Source organism: Danio rerio, chromosome 8 (genome assembly GCF_049306965.1).
Source record: "Danio rerio strain Tuebingen ecotype United States chromosome 8, GRCz12tu, whole genome shotgun sequence".
NCBI lineage: Eukaryota > Metazoa > Chordata > Actinopteri > Cypriniformes > Danionidae > Danio > Danio rerio.
In genome coordinates this window covers 43,182,616-43,200,642 of record NC_133183.1, presented here as the reverse complement: position 1 = coordinate 43,200,642, position 18,027 = coordinate 43,182,616, and the positions used below count along the sequence as shown (strand labels likewise).

The 18,027-nt window shown below is 36.0% G+C and overlaps 1 long non-coding RNA gene across 5 annotated transcripts; it reads left to right on the top strand.

Moving 5' to 3' along the window:
* Positions 1–934: 934 nt before the first annotated feature.
* LOC137496373 (uncharacterized) lies at positions 935–16,531 on the top strand. 5 transcript variants are annotated; one of them, XR_012384680.1, is made up of 7 exons: positions 935–1,375; positions 9,324–9,415; positions 12,540–12,608; positions 13,812–13,913; positions 14,038–14,104; positions 15,373–15,557; positions 15,723–16,531. It is a non-coding gene; the product is annotated as an uncharacterized lncRNA (long non-coding RNA). The 5 variants fall into 5 exon arrangements; XR_012384678.1 differs by having other exon boundaries at positions 14,038–14,108; XR_011016675.2 differs by lacking the exons at positions 935–1,375; positions 9,324–9,415 and having other exon boundaries at positions 12,578–12,649; positions 14,038–14,108.
* The last annotated feature ends 1,496 nt before the right edge of the window (positions 16,532–18,027 follow it).

The window sequence follows — 18,027 nt, the reverse complement described above, 5'->3', positions numbered from 1 at the left end:
CTGAAAAAAAGAAATACGATTTTAGGGTAAGAGTAGCCTTCAACGTTTGAGGTCACACATTGCACTCATTCTGCCAAGGAAATGGTAACTCCTTTTTGTATTGTAATGATCAACCACACACAAAGTAACTTCCATATATTAGAGCAAAAAGAAACTGCATACAGCATATTAAACTGTAATATAAACACACAAACAAAAAACTAGAGTGCTATAAATAAAGCTGGAGTTTCATAACAGTTCTTCACTGCCCGCTGTCCTCACCCTCCTGACCATCCACACGCTGCAGTCTGTGTGGCCACAGATTCTCGTCCACATCACAGCGTATATTCTCTCTTGCGATGCAACAAGGGAAGAAATGACTAATTTTGACAATTGAACAAATTATTGTGCATGTGATGACTTATACAATGAAATGACGCTGACAGGTTTTGGGGAGAACAACCATTAGACTGAGAAATGACAATCAGTTTAGATCAATAAGATCTAATCTCTTGGAAATTGTGCTAAATGTAGTAATCTGTACTAAATCTGCTAAAACCTTAATCATTTGCAAAGATGTACTAAGACATTTGCAATTTGATGAAATGAACGAGAAATTCAATTCTGTTGTGAACAATTGCCAAGTGGTGTGGAGGTTTGTCCATGTTGTTTTGATTTAACGAGTGTGAAGACTACGCAGTTTCAGATGAAGGCTGACGAGACCGCCATGGCACAACGGCTTGAAGAGGCAGAGGCTCGAATTGGAGTGCTTGAAGATGAGAATGAGCGCCTGCAACAAATTGTGACGATCGTCATTAGAATTTTCCTTATTTTCATGAGTGACGTCTGATTGGGTTACTACTGTCAGCTGATGCAACGTTATTTAGAGCGCCTTGGATGGGTTTCTCGCTCTCTCATTCATTCCTTGTCACGCAGTCAGCATGCAGGTGATTCCGGGTCACTGAGAGGTCATGCTGACTGAGTGTGTGTGTGTGTAGAGAGCGCGCTGCGTACTTGTTGCTTCGAGTCCGTTTTTGTAGCTCAATATGTGTTTTCATGCTGCGTGGTCTTGCTCTGAGGTAGTGGCAGTGTTCTTTAAAGTTAGCCGCGGCAACGAAAATGCGAGTATGTTTTGATGCGGACGTTGAAGCGGCAACATTTATGAATGGAAGAGCTTATGATTTTGGCGGAGGTTGTATTTGCGATGCATGGTGAACGAATTATGCGCTCGGGTTTGTTTGTGGAGTGAGGCGCGGGTTTATTTTTGTTTTTTTGGCGCTCGAGTTGCCTATTTGTTTTGGGTTTTTTCTTTCTTTTTGTTTGAATGTTTGATCACTATCGTGATCGGGATTTGTGTTGCAGTTTTCTGGGCCCAGTAGCATCGACGGGTGATCGGGTAAGCAAATGTTTCTTCTTTGATTTATATTGTTTTGGTTAACTTGTATATGTGTATGTATGTCCAACAGATTTAATGAGATGGTAGAGTAACCATATGAATGTACATTGCGTTCACGATTGCTTCAACGTGCACAAATGGAAAATCTACTTTAGCGTATACGAATTGAGAGACATTTCAAGTGCATTGATTACCCGTTTACTTCAGCGTGCACAAATGGAAAATCTACTTTAGCGTATACGAACTGAGAGACATTTCAGAGTGCATTGAGTTCATGATTGCTTCAACGTGCACAAATGGAAAATCTACCTTAGCGTATACGAACTGAGAGACATTTCAAAGTGCATTAATTACCCGTTTACTTCAGTGTGCACAAATGGAAAATCTACTTTAGCGTATACGAACTGAGACATTTCAAAGTGCATTGATTACCCGTTTACTTCAACGTGCACAAATGGAAAATCTACTTTAGCGTATACGAACTAAGAGACATATCAAGTGCATTGAATGTGCAATTGATTCAGCGTGCACAAATGGAATATGTACTATGTGTAAAGTGTACAACTGAGTTCTATAAGTTCTTGAATGTGTGATTGATTTGATTTGAACTTGAATTATTATGTTTGTGGGAATTTGATTAATATTGATTGTTGTATATTTAGAAGTGGTTTATTTGATTTATTTCTTTATGGTTGGTTGATGTATCACCCGTTGATGGTTTTGTTTGTAAAAGGTAATTAAAAGGTATTGTGCCTGGGCCTGGAAATTTAAGATTGTTTGGTTTATGGATTTACTTACAATGTGTTGAAGTTAAAGTTTGTTCTTTTTGTTTTCTTTTTTATTAATTCATTGATCTGTTGTATGATTGAATATCTGATTTGGTTTATTAAATCATGCATCTGTGGAAACTTAAATTTTCATTTAATTGAATTATTTAAGAAACTGTAGTGGGGTCTTTCAACCCCTGGCGCCCAACCCACTTTATTAGCCAAATACCGCTACAAAATGGCCGAAAAAAGTGTTAAAGAGTGTGCAGAGCTTTGGGATTCAGTTTCGGATATGGTAAACAGGGAGTGGCGCATGAATCTACGTCTGATAGGACTTAAGAAAAAGTCAGAGAATGGTAATCTGCGGGAATGTGTAAGATTCTCTCCGAGGCTCTGGATGTGGATATTTCCGAAACGGAGTTACAGCATGTCCACTGATCTTTGGTTCCAATGCCGGATGAAAACAAGCCCCCTCGCCCTGTTATTATGTGCTTTCACAGTTTTCTGGAAAGAGAGAGGGTTATGGCAGCAGTGAGATTGAAGGTGCGGGAAGGTGGCAGTATCAATTGGAGGAGTTCTAAAATATCGCTGTTTCCTGACATGACGAGAGATGTTGCGGAAAAAAGACGGCGGTTCACAGCGGTCAGAAAGCGGCTTCACGAGCTGGATATCCGTTTTACTCTGGCGTATCCTGCAGTAATACGCTTCACATAGAAAGGACAGCGAGTGAGCTTTGATGATCATAGCAAGGCGCTGGAGTTATTGTCTGAAAAGCACTGAAAAGTATTTTCTGTGGACAAAAGTTATGTTATTTGATGCTAAGATAAAAACAAACATACTAGGTCTGTAACCAATGTAAGGACAAAGGGATCTGCAGCAAGTTTGATGGGGTGTTAACATGCGATTTACACAAACGTTCTGGGGCGGGGTCGACAGGTGGTTCCATCATCAGCGCTTCACTACTCGTGTATGGGGAGTGGCCTTCTTTTATTGATAGGATGTAACTTGGGAGGGCTCAAGGGGTTTAAGTTCTTGAAGTCAATGTTTACAGAGTTCTTTTATGCGTTTTATTTTTATTTTTTTACTTTTGTATGTATGTTTTCACAGACAGCAAGTGTTTATATATAGTAGGGAGACATGCATGGAACGGCTAAATATTTAAAAATAATATCCTGGAATATAAATGGTTCTCATAATCCAGTTAAAAGAAGAAAATGGTTAGGTTACCTTAAATCTAAAGATGTGGACATTGCTTTAATTCAAGAAACGCATATGATGGGTACAGAGGCTGAAAAACTTAAACGTGACTGGGTGGGACAGGTGTTTAATAATTCATATAATAGTAAGAGGAATGGGGTAGCAATATTGGTGCATAAGAGGGTAAATTTTGTCATGATTAAACAAAAAAAAGGATGAGGAGGGAAGATTTATATGGTTGGAAGCCATGGTTGATGATCAAAAAGTTAATATTTGCAATATTTATTCTCCAAATAAGGAGGATAGTGTATTTTTTCATACGGTTAATAAGATAATTGGAGTACAAGCAGGTAATCAGTTAATAGTTGCAGGTTATTTTAATCAGGTGCAAGATGCCTATCTGGATAGAACAACCTACCATAAAAATATGCCCAGAGACAGATTAGCTATACAATTAATGATGGAAGATTTGGGGTTGGTGGACATATGGAGGCTTGTCAATCCTAGAGAAAGAGAGAGTATACCTTCTTTTCACATAGTCATAAATCTTACCCAAGAATAGATTACTTTCTGGTTTCTGGTGATTTAGTCGAGTCAGTAGTAGACTGTAAGATAGGCGTGATTGCTTTGTTAGATCACGCACCAGTGGAGATGACATTAGACACCAATTCTAGGACAATAAAACAAAACAGATGAAGATTCAATATATCCTTGCTTCAGGACTTAAATTTTAGTACAAAATTGGGAGCTGACTTAAAGGAATTTTCGAGATTAATGTTGGTACCACAGAGAGGCTGGGAACAGTATGGGAATCATCAAAAGCTTATGTCAGGGGTAACGCAATACAATATGCTAGCTTGGTAAAAAGACTCAACAAGGAAAAAGTTAAGGACATTTAGGCCAGAATTAAAGTTTTAGACAGGCAATTATCACTAAAGTTTACAGATAGTATTTTAAAACAAGTCTGCAATCTGAAATATCAGCTTAATGATATTTAAAATAGGAAAGCATAGTATGCAATGTTTAGGATGTGCACAGCTTTCTATGAAAGTGGAGAAAAGGCTGATAAATTGTTAGCAAGGCAGTTGAAACAAAAGGATGCTAGTTTCTTAATTTCAGCTTTTAAAAATAAAAAAAATGAAGTGGTGACTGCAAACATGGACATTAATAATGTCTTTGAAAAGCTTTATAATAAATTATATGAAGCAGAGTCATCCCCAGACTGTACTAAATATAGAGATTTTTTCTCCAAAATTACACTTCCCACCTTGTCCTCAGACCAGCTTGAGATGTTAGATGCGCCAATAGAAGAATCTGGGCTGCAATAATGTCAATAAAGGCCGCTAAGTGAGCAGGTTTAGATGGCTTTCCTGCCGAATATTATAAGAAGTATATTGACATTGTTGCACCAATATTGGAAGGGGTGTATAAAGAAACCTTGTTACTGGAGCAAATGCCCCCAACATTTAATGATGCGCTAATTACGTTAATTCTTAAAAAGGATAAGGATCTTTATGATCCTGGGAGTCATAGACCAGTTAGTTTAGAAAATGTTGATTGTAAAATTTTATCTAAAGTATTAGCATTGAGGTTGGAGGGCATTTTATCCAATATCGTATATATCGACCAGGTACGTTTTATAAAAGGGAGATCTTCTTCTGATAATCTTCGGTCACTACTTCATCTCATCTGGCAAAGCCGCAATGAGAATGTTCCAGTCGCTGCTTTTTGACTAGATGCGATGAAGGCATTTGATAGAGTAGAATGGGGCTATTTAACTTATACGTTACAAATGTTTGGCTTTGGGCCAACTTTTTTTAAGTGGGTCAAGGTGCTATATTCCGGCCCACGTGCAGCTGTTCTTACAAATGGCATTATTTCTCCTTTCTTTAAATTAAAGCGAGGCACCAGACAAGGGGACCCCCTGTCTCCTTTGCTTTTTACTTTGTTTCTGGAGCCCTTAGCAGTTGCAATCAGGAATGACATAAGAGTGAATGGTGTCCATTTAGGAGAGAGGGAATATAAGTGTTTTTTATATGCTGATGATATTCTTCTCTTGCTTTCAAATCCAAGTACATCTATACCTGCTGTGATGGATACTATTGAACATTTTTCTCAAATATCAGGTTACAAAGTTAATTGGGTAAAATCTGAGGTAATGCCAGTGTCTGTGGGATGTTCGTTGGCGGATGTGAGTGCTTTCTCCTTTAAATGGATATCAACTGGGATGAAGTATTTAGGTATTAGGCTCTCAAGGGAGTTGTATGAAGTTGTTCAGATGAATATAACCCGTATGCTTCAAAATGTTAGTACAAACTTTGATAAATGGAAAGTGTTAAATTTGTCTTTGTGGGGGAAGGTTAATGCAATTAAAATGATGGTATCATCAAGGATTAATTATATCTCTATAATGATCCCTTTGAAGTTTCCTTTATACATCTTTAAGAAATACAATCAGCTAGTTAAGGACTTTCTGTGGGAGGGAAGAAGCCCAGAATAAGTATGAAAAATATGTTTACCACTAGAATAAAGGGGGGTTTGGCATTGCCAAATATAGAGCTTTATAATACTGCATTTGAGATGATTAAAATATGTAAACACTGGTCAGGTGATAATGTAGAGGGTATAAGCTGGATCGAAATAAAGAAAACGCTAACTTTCCCATTCAGTGTTATTGATGCTTTATCTCAGAAATCTTTATATTCTATTATGAATGGGGAAGTTAACCCTATACTGGAACACTCATAGCAGGTCTGGAAAAAAATACATAAGATGTTTAATTTGTCCCATTATAAACAATGCTTTTCTTCATTATGGAATAACCCTGCTATTAAGATATATGCACCATTGTGGAGGATAGTAGCATCTGTGTGCAAGTCCAATATAAACTAAGGTTAGCTGATGCTGTGCAGCATCTTCTTTTGTTTAAAAGTAACTGTGTAGTTACAAATACAGTGAAAATCTGTTTGCTAGTTATACGTACATGAACACATTAGTGCATTGAATGACTTTACGTTTTTGTGAGCTAAACTGGGCTTTTGTGAACTAAGCATTATATCAGTTGATGTAATATGTTTTTTTTTCTGTAAATTTAAACAATCCTATAAACTTTCGTATTTTTACAGAAAATTCCTGACAACCACTGCCGGTATTTTTCAGTAAATTTAACAGATTTTTTTTAGCAGTGTAAATAAATTAGAGCTAAATTATAAATGTTGTGTTGATTGAACTAAACAACATTACCTTACCTTTATTTAACTAACTTAAGTTCACTCAATTAAATATTCTTTCTTTAAGGCAGAAATATTCTTTCTTTCAAAGTCTAAGACAGTGGGCCTCCCTTTTGACACAGCTTATCCATTGGCGTCCCCCTCCTCCCAAACACGCACGCACACACACGCGCACACGCACACACGAAAAATTCCGGATGTTTTCCTGCTACCTCATCATGCTTGGTTTCAAGGTGTCGCCGAAGTTTAGCGGGACTCATAGCCAAAATATCTTGAAAAACCACACATAAAAGTCGTGGTTCATCAGCTGGTCCTGTCCACGTAAATCCTAAACTCAAATACTGATCATCATATTGTCGTCTTTTGGGTTTAAGCCCTGAACTTGAAGGCTTTGAATCGGGGGGTCTCAGAAACTGATCCATTGTATTGGCAGGCATATACCTGTATTGGCGGGCTTGCCAAACAGAAGCAAATTCACAGCTATGGCCATCTGGGTAAAAAAGGTTTTCTTATTTTTGACGTATAATTTTTTTTAGCTTTGTTTAATTAAAATGTTTAAAAATAATAAAAATACATATAATAATTAAACTTAATAATTATGTTTTTATTATATAATATTTTTCCCGCGCATCCCCTAACATGCTCTGGCGCCCACCAGGGAATGCGCCTCACACTTTGAAAACCCCTGTTTTAAGGTAACTTAACTCGGTTACGTGGAACCTGTTGACATAACAAAGTTAATTAAAGCCAGCATATCATTTTTTTGAGTGTAGGAAAGAAAACAGTCTATTGGAAGGATTGGTGTAAAAAAAAAGGCCTGAAAACAGTTGATGATTTATATGGACAAGGTGCACTGTATTCATTTCAGGAGTTGAAAGACAAATTTAATCTAGTAGATAAAGGGGATTTCTGGAAATATATACAGCTGCATAGTAGTATAAGAACTGTGGGATATAAGCCAGGAGCAGAAGAAAATGTTTTATTAGGGTTTCTAAATATGCCAAAGTCGATGCAAACCACATCTTTTGTTTATAAGATTGCTGCATGTATGGAAAAAGTGATCATTTAAAAATTATCTGGGAGAAAGACCTGGAGGTGGAATTTGAAGAGGGTGAATGGGAGGCAGTAGTTTCTGGTCGTGGGGGTACTGTGAGAGATGTTAGGAGTAAACTCATACATTACAAGATAATTAATCAATATTACTAGACACCAGTAAGACTGCATAGGATAGGATTAAAGGAAAATAATCACTGTTGGAAATGTGGTCATTCTGTGGGCACTTTTTTACATTTAATGTGGAGCTGTCATTTGGTGGCTCCATTCTGGACAAGAGTTATTCAAAACCTAGAGAAATGGCTAGGACAACCTTTACCTTATTCCCCAAGAGTCTGTCTTCTTGGTGATACATCCACTTTACAGAACGGAATATCTAAAACACAGGCTGGACTAGTCGTCGCAGGATATATTATTGCTGTGAGACTGGTGCTGCGAAATTGGAAGAACTCAGACACTCCCTCTTTTAAAGATTGGATTGAGCTGATGACTTCTAATGCATCATATATGAACGTATGTTGGCAAGACTTCAGGATTCCACCCATACCTTTAATCAGAAATGGGGTAGCTTTTTGCAATATTTGGAGAGCACATAAAAAGAAAATTGAAAAGTTGTCAATTTGACTGTCTGTTATATTGTTTTGTACTATTTTATATTTGTTATAATTTTTTTGGCCATTATTTTATTATAATTTGTCTACATTATTTCTTGAATGTTGATTTTGTATTGTAAATTTTATGTTGTGTGGGTATAAAAGTTAAAAATAAAATAAAAAAAGTTAAATTACAAAAAAGAAAGAAAAAAACAGTACAGTCTGTTAAAATAAAAAAAAGAAGAAAAAATCTATTTCTGACTACAGACTACAGATCACATCTTCAATCTGGTTTGTGGGATATTTTTCAGTAATTGTCAATGTGGACTGCAGCAGGTCTATATGTTCTACTTAGAGACTGGATTCTGAGAGCGAAATCCTGTGAAGTGTCGATCAAATCTGACAAGAAGAATTGGATCTGCTTAAATTTGAACTGTGACAGTGTCTCTGACTGTGTTTGGATCACTGGTGTCAAACCCATTTCATTAAGGGCCACAGCTCTGCACAGTTTAGATTTAACACTCATTAAACTCAGATTATCAAAATACTTGAGTCCTTCAGGCTTGTTTAAAAAGCTACATGTAAATATGTTAGAACAGTGTTGGAACTAAACTTCGCAGGTCTACTATCCTCCAGTAACTAAGTTTGATTTGTATTGTTCTGTGTAAAAATGTAATGAACAGATACATATTTTTCTAGCAATGTTTGTGTTTTATTGCTGAAAATAAATTTTACTACATAACAATTAACCCAGCCTTTGAAATTACTTGAATACGTCATGCATAAATGTATATCTCCTTATGAACATGCATGTATTAATGTTCAGATGTTTTAAAATGTCTAATGACTCAGACAGCGAGACTGAAAAAATAAAAATTAAATTATAATTTTAGTATAAGCCTTGAATGATGCACAAGTCACAAAACTAAGGACATAGGGTAAGGACATAGTTCCTAGCACTTGATGAGTGATTGTGAATGTGTATGTTTTGACATTAGATACAATTGGTACTCTGGATATTAGTTCATTCACGAAACTGACAATAATACTTGTTCTTTTGCAAGTTTTTAGTTGTAGGATCATACATAATCATATCCTCCTCTCTTAGATGCTGTGAAGAGATGAAGTCCAGATACTACAGACACTGAAATAGATACATCCATCAATGGAGAAACACCTCAAACACATTCCAGGAAGACTGTAAAATTAAATTTAATTTGTGTTGTCCATAATTTTGTTCTGTTGTTGTTGTTGTTTTTGTTGTTTGGGTGTATGGCTGATTAACAGTGGTGTAAATCTGTTACTATGTTAATACTATATGCACAATAAATCATTTAGCTAAAATGCACAAGTCCTCAAATATTGTGCTTTCAGTATCACAAGTTTGTACTTACCTTGGGATTAAAATCACAGCAACCATAAATGAAATTGTAACAGCAAATTATAAGCCTATATTAGATTCCATATGTTGGGCAGATGGAAAAAAAACTCTCCATATCACTAATTGGCCTTATTAATATATTTTTTTTAAATGTCAGCCTTACCCAAATAGTTTAATCTCTTCTTCCAATTCATCAATCTACCTCCACACTTCTGTATTTTTGCACTAATAAAAACAAAACCTTACAAATTTAGTTTGGAACAAGAAGCGCTCTCATCTCAGGTTCTTCTTGCAATATTTGCCTTATGAGACAGGGGGGTTAAACTTAACGAAATTCTAGTATTAGTGCACAGCTGACATTAGAGCAGCAATGTTTATTTTGATAAAAATAACCATTCGACCAGGATATTCATAGAGGTCCACTAAATTCTTATTATTTCAAATTCATATTTGTATTCAGCAAATACAAATAAGTTAATAAATATTAATAAATGTGTATGTATATATATATATATATATATATATATATATATATATATATATATATATATATATATATATATATATATATATATATACTGTATATATATATATATATATATATATATATATATATATATATATATATATACTGTATATATACTGTATATATATATATATATATATATATATATATATATATATAAAATACTATACCAATTTGGTTTGAGGCTCTCACTTAGGTAAATTACCACAACTCTCACGTTTCTCACCAGTTTTCATTAATTAATAAATTCATTCATTCATATATCATTCATTCATTCATTTTCTTTTCGACTTAGTGCCTTTATTAATCCGGGTTGCCACAGTGGTTGACAATTTATCCAGCATATGTTTTACACAGCGGATGCCCATCAGTGGGGAAAATCCACACACATTCATTCACACACATACACTACAGACAATTTAGCTCACCCAATTCACCTAAAGTATACCACATGTCTTTGGATTTGTGTTGGAAAGGGGAGAAAACCCATGAGAACATGGGGAGAACATGCAAACTCCACACAGAAATGCCAACTGACCCAACCGAGGTTTGAAACACTGACCTTGATGTGAGGTGGTCGTGCTACTCACTACACCACCGTGACAGTCCTCACCAGTTTTTGGAAATGAAAATTTTCTTCCTGGAAGAGCTGATCCAAGTTTAAAAATTTGGTTAACTAAAGGTATTAGTATGGTGTTTGCTCTCTTGTTTAAAAGCCCAAACTAAGACAACAAACACTCATTTTAAATTTCTTCAATATAAGTGGCTGAGTAGACAATAAATAACTTATTAAGTTGCATCACTTTAACCCGAATATTCCTAATATGTGCTATTAATGTAAACAAGAGAAGAGAACTTTATTTTATTGTTGTGTAACAGCTTCCTGGCTTTTTTTTAAACAAAAATTAAGAACATTCATCATCAGTTACATTCAAATAGTTCAGCCCCTGACTTCAGCCAACATGTTTCTGAAATCATTATACAATTCTCTTTTGATACTTTTACCTTACCATCTATCGCTGAAATAGTTGGTCAAATTTGGAAATCCAAAACCACCAACTGCCTGCTTGATCCTCTTCCTGTCAGGGTTCTGCCACTCTGGTCTTGTAAATTCTTGTTTTGGTGGCAGAGCTCTGACACTACCCATGTCTGGTCCTGTTTCTGTCTCTGTGTGCGTGCGCGCCGTCGTGGGTGTACGCGGAGTGTGCGCGCTGCCGCTTGATGTGGCCAAACACGAACACTAGTACAAGAGCGCGCGCGTCTGATGGACGCAGAGCGCGCGCGCTCTTGTACTAGTGTTTGTGTTTGGTCTGTCAGCAGCGCGATGTGTGAGCGCACGGTAAGGTGTTTATCTATCAAGTGCTCGTGTCTTGCGTCTCTTGTCAACGCACGTGGCTCGGTGTTTACATTGTGGTCACATGCTTTTGTCGTGTGCTTCAGTGTTGTGCTTGTCTTTTCATGAACATGCGGTTAATGAGTTCTCTCATTGGCTGCATGTTCTGGTCCTGTTTTATGTGAGCGCATGGCTTGTGTTGTCTCTCTGTGTCATGCGCTCTTCCGTCTATTGTCTAGTCCCACCCTCCTTGTTAACTCATTAGTTTGTCATGTTCACCTGTGTGTCAATTTACTTTTTGCTTTATAATCCCCTCATGTTTTCTGTTCTGTGCCAGTTTGTCGTCTAAACTCCCCATGTGTTCCTGCTCTTGTCATGCCAGCCAAGTTTGTTTGTTAGTGTCATAGTTATGTTTTTCCCCCTCTGGGTGTTTTTTTTGTTCTTCTTTTGTTTTATTTTTATTATCAATAAATCATCCTGTTTGCACTTGAGTCCTCACTCCCTCATCCTTCCTGAACCCTGACACTTCCTACATGCTTAGTTAAGACCTGTCTTCCATCATTGTCCACACTGATTACTAACCCCAGATAGCAGACAGTAATCGGCCCGAGCTCGGCTGCCCCCCGGCGCCTCCGGCTCCGACTCGGCATCGGCGAGTGTTATCCGGGCCGAGTGCGGCCCGCAGCTCGCTCGCGCTGTAAATGCGGCTGTAAAGCACTGGCCCGATTCCGGTCAACCATATCCTGGCCGCTTCTGGCAAGGACTCGGCTGAATGGCAACCGATTAAGTTCTTATTTTATCTAGTAGTCTGTTAGCTCCACGTTTAATGATATTTTGAGAAAATATTCATGGTACGATAGCAAAAAAAAAGAATATTTAGTGTGGATGGTCGCAATGTTTAGACGCAAACAAAACAATATTATTTATAAATAGATTATAGATGTCATCTAGAGAAAAACTATGTAAAATTCGCTTATTTTTGAGATAGCACGCTCCTGTGCTGACTGTTTTTTTTTTTAAAGCAGAAGTTGGTTTCATAATAAACACATGTGTGACTAAACTCATGATCCAAACTCCAATCCAGACGGTGGCGGTAATGCTCCAAAAAGCTGGTTGTCACCCACCATGGCACGAAGATCACAAGAAGAAAAAGGTTGGTTTTTCAAAGATTTCACGTGAATTCCGGTCAGAAAGGTAAGCTTTTTACTGCTTGTGTTCTGTATAATTAGCGAATTTAGAGCTTAAAACATTTCCACGGTGTTTGGTTGTAACAGCGTTTAGTAATTTAAAACAGTTTGATACGAAATGTAACTTGCTTTAAGAAACACGACTGGAGCTAATGTATGCTAACGCTAACAGTTACAAACACGTCTGAAAGTTCCTTTTCCTTTTACACAATGTTAGATTGTAACGTGTGTAGTAACTGAAAACTATTTTAATTATTTTAAAGAAACATGAAACGAATTTGTGTGTATGCTAACTTTGCGTTAAAGAAAGTTTCTGTAGACGAATCCATTAACTAACTTGGCAAAACATGTTTTTTTCCTGATTTAACATTATAAAGTACCGTTGATGTTGAAAAAAATCATTGTACAGGCGTATACTTATCCAACAGTATTAATTCTGTGATTATGTGTAAATAAAAACTAATCGTTTTGAATTAATAAAATATTATTGTTTATCTTGTTTATGCAGTTAGTCACGAAAATGATCGAAACTCGACTGTTTACTATTCTCTTTAAATTATCCAAGAGAAATATATTACTATGCACTTTAATTCATATGTGTTAGCCTATGTGAATCAATTATATCTTTTGTTCAAGCTGTAATGGTCAGTTAATGTAAAACTGAACGTCTTAAAGCAGATTTTGATGTTCTTGTTTAACAAAGGTTAGTGAGATCATTTTGCAGCACATCACGACCAAAGAAGTCAATGGCACACTCTTTTGAACGTGAATAGGCATGTTATAGTTGTGTGCTAAAAGTCCATTATAAGCTGTAAACTGCTGATACATTTTCAACATAGATTGAGATTTTCAGACATTACATTACTAATTGCTTCACAAACAGCTGAAATGGTCTATTGTTATTGGCTATCATCATCAAACATTTTTCACAATGGTAGGTTAATCTTCATGGGTACAGAATAATGCATGTGCTTGACCATCTTACAAATCTATGTCTCAGATTCATAAGGCTGTCACTCTGCATGAATCTCCGAATAAATCTTGTGCAACCTTTTGGGTACTGATTATTTACACTATAGGTATTATATGCATTAATTAACTTTGATAGTATTTCAGGATTTGAACTTTTCTTTACGGGAGGTTAACAACAATGTGATGTTTTATTATAGATGCATATGAGGAAGCTCGACTCAAACATCCACACGCAACTGTGATTTCTGACTGGTAGACAGATGAGGACGATGACTGTCATACATCTAAAGACAGAACAGGTTTGTTTGCAATTATTTTAAACACATACTGTCAACATTATGTCATTGATCTATTACAACCTGTGAGTTTTGCCCTGGCACTATACTAAAGTGATGTTTTGTTTTGTAAATGTATCTGATTAAGGGACAGTATAGACACATCTATACCGTGATGAAGAAAAATTACTTGGAACAAAGAGGCTGGATAAAAGGCAGGTATGAAGATTTCAGAAATCAAGGCAGCACCACAAGTACCATCACCATCAATGACTATGGCAGAAATCTTAAGACCACCATCAAGATGCACAGATACTGTACATTCCAGTACACCAGGCGTGTCCAAACTACGGCCCGCGGGCCATCTGCGGCCCGCGAGGCTTTTTATAAATATCAGTAGAATCTGGCCCGCTATACAAAAATGAACGTAACTCAATAAATAACCACCGGGTGTCGCTTTTACATGCATTCAATTAAGCAGCAGTTCTTGTTATGATCTGTCTGTCTGTCTGTCTGTCTACACACAGTTGAAGTCTGAATTATTAGCCCCTCATTGATATATTTCTTCTTTTTTAAATATTTCCCAAATGATGTTTAACAGAGCAAGAACATTTTTACAGTATGTCTGATAATATTTTTTCTTTTGGAGAAAGACTTATGTTTTATTTCGGCTAGAATAAAAAGCGGTTTAATTTTTTTTATGAACCATTTTAAGGTAAAAATTATTAGCCCCCTAAGTCTTCAGAACAAACCATTGTTATAAAATAACTTGCCTAATTACCTTAACTTGACTAGTTAACTTGATTAACCTAGTTAAGCATTTAAATGTCACTTTAAGCTGTATAGAAGTGTCTTAAAAATATCTAGTCAAATGTTATTTACTGTCATCATGGAAAAGATAAAATAAATCAGTTATTAGAAATGAGTTACTAAAACTAATATCTTAAGAAATGTGTGGAAAAAAATGTTTAACTCTCCGTTAAACAGAAATTGGGGAAAAAATAAACGGTGGCTAATAATTTAGGGGGGCTAACAATTCTGACTTCAACTGTGTGTATATATATATATATATATATATATATATATATATATATATATATATATATGTATATATATATATATATATATATATATATATATATATATATATATATATATATATATATATATACACGTGTCTGTGTGATGTATGTAAAATTTGGCCCGCGACAACGTTTGTTTTTTTGCATCTGGCCCTCGGCCCAAAAAGTTTGGACACTCCTGCAGTACACCTATGAACATTTACAGTCTTTGTTCTAGTGCATCTCATGATGTCTTTGTAAGAATTGAAGACATCACTAAATTTGTTAAGGTTTAATGCAGCTAGAAAGTAAAGATCAACTAGAGAATATCAGCAGTGTCTAACCCACTGTTGTATTTACAGAAGTTGTATGAGAATAAGCTACAGGTTGATTTATACTAATCTGTTATTTTTCTTTTTTAGCACGACTGACTGAAGTTTTAAAATCATGCAACGTCATAAAGCAGCAGCTGGGCCTGATTCTCACAAAACCAAAACAGACGTGATGAAATTCCAGATGTAAACACATTTGACCTTCCTTTGGCCAATTTGATTTGGAAAAGCTTGAAAATCAACTAAAGGAGCAGCCCGAACAAATGAAGAAACTGGTAAGTTCAAGCTCTTGCTAATTTCAAAGTGTTTTAAGTTTATTTATTTTTTTTTATTGTTTTTTTTTTTTTGCTTCGTAGGTAGCCTACTTTTTTCCTAATTTTTTCTTTTTTTTACATTAGTACTTGTTCACTACTAATTATCTGTTTATCTTTTAATCACAGATGGAGTAAGGACAAATGTCCATACCACGCCACTGATAAAGAAGTGGAAAAATGCATTACAAGGTAGCTACAACTTGCCCCTGACAGGGATGGAGGAAGAAAGAAGAGAAAGCTAATGTGTCAAATGTCTACATCACTATTTTGTTTTATTTTTTAAACAACATTTTAAGTGTATTAGGATGTTCCCTGATACTATAGGAGAATTTCTGATGCATATAGAGGAACTTTTATTATGTAATCACTTTACAATCTGCCACTATTAAAATATAGATTACTATTAAAATACACTGTTAAAACATATAGAAATACATTCAAGTGATGCAGAGAATAACACACAGACATGCAGGGCCTTATAATTGACGAAAACACACACAGGCATACAGGGCCTTATAATTGAGGGCCTCACAATTGAAGCACAGCACGTCATGCGCCTAAATGAGAACATTCAGATAGAGCGTATGCAATACATTAAGACAAAAGTATGTATTGACCAAGACAAAAACAACCCTCGACAAAATAGTATACATAAGGAGAATCATTTAGAAAGTATGGAAACAACATGATCATGTGCAAACACATGATTTTAAGCACATGCTATATGACCTTAAGATATGTAAAAACAGAAAAACATACAGCCATTAATTAAAAAGCTAGGATACTATTGGAGCCGGGAAATCGTGTGATGCTATACGACATGTCAGGATGACTATGGGAAAAAACTGTATATAAACTGTCGGTTTTTGAACATTGGGAGGAGAGAGATCGATCGACCAACTCTGCTGTAACAATAAACTGCTTCAACTTGAGAACTTCGAAGACCTCAGCCTCTTTTTTGAAACTTAGAAGATGTTTGTCTAGATCCAGCGCAACTTTCTACAACATAATTTGGCGCCTTCATCGTGGGGCTGGACTGAGGATGGTCGAAGGAAGTGTCAATGGGTCGATCCTTGGCAGGCACTCACGCAGAGACCAAAAAGCGCGCAGATTAAAAAGGTGAGCAAATTTTTGCTTTATTTTGGTTCTCTGATGAGTGTACTGTGGGGTGGACCAGACGCTTGAACTTGACTTTTAAAATACCTCACCATTAAAAAGAACCTATAAATTGACTAAATTTATTAAAAAGAATGATAAAGTAAATGATAAAGTGATAAAAGAATAGTGAAGTGAACTATTTATAAGAAAAAGAGGTCTTCCAGGTTGTCAAGGTATGTGCTTGTACTAACAAATGGCTGTATATTATGCACTAACTAATGGCTTTGTATTATATACTAACGAATAGCTGTAAATTATATGCGTATGAAAGAGAGTTACATGCATGAATTGCTACGCAAGAGGCGGGAGCAGATCGCGCGGAGGTGGCACTAGTGATCGCTTTTTATAGTTGTTGTTAGAGCAAAGGAGCGCTCCGCGTCTCTGTACTCGCCTGTGGATTGAGTAAGACTCTCCCGATAGAGGCAGGGAAATTGGGAGGAGGCCTTTAATCTGATCTCAAAAGCACCTATAAGGAGGGCTGGATCTCAGTGAACTGACCTGTGTAAGTCTTGTTAGTCTATATTTTATGTTTTTATGTGGTCCGGACCAAGGGGAATGACTGATTTTTCTTACAATTTCTAGAAAGAGAATTGAATAAGAAAGCATATACTGTGAGATTTGTGAATGAGAATGCATGTGATGAGAGAATTGAATTTTAAAGCATGAGTAGGTTGTGTGCTTAAGGATGTTGAGTGCTAGAGCGAAATTACTGAGATGTAGTGTGAGAGAAAGTGAGTATTATAGTTAAGAGAATAAAATATAGATATAATATGAATTGATTAGAGAATTAATAAAACATTGCACATGCTGTGCTGGAGGGACAAAGCAAACAAAGTGGCCACAACAATTAAGAAAAGCAGTTTTGCATGTAAAAAAGTTTGTTTTGTCTCCCAGGACCTGCTTGTGATGGTAAAGACACTTTTACTGTACCTCCAATTGAAAATAAATAAAAGTAATAAAGGGAGGTTTGGATTCCAGATTAAAAAAATAATAATAATAGTTTGCATGCAAATGATCTGTGTTTGCTCGTTAAGAGGCCTTGATAGCGACGGACATTAACTAGTAACTGTTACTCAGATTTGGAAAGTTATTTAATGATGATATGCATAAAGCAGATTTAGATTTTAAGAGTGAGTTCTGAATGTGTGGTGACAGTTAAGAGATTAAAAGCAGATTGGATTATAATGACATGCGCAAGAAAATTCCTGTGGTTATTGTTTTAGTGTTGTGTGTGTCTGTGTCTGTGTGAATGGTTGTGTAAAATTCCATATTA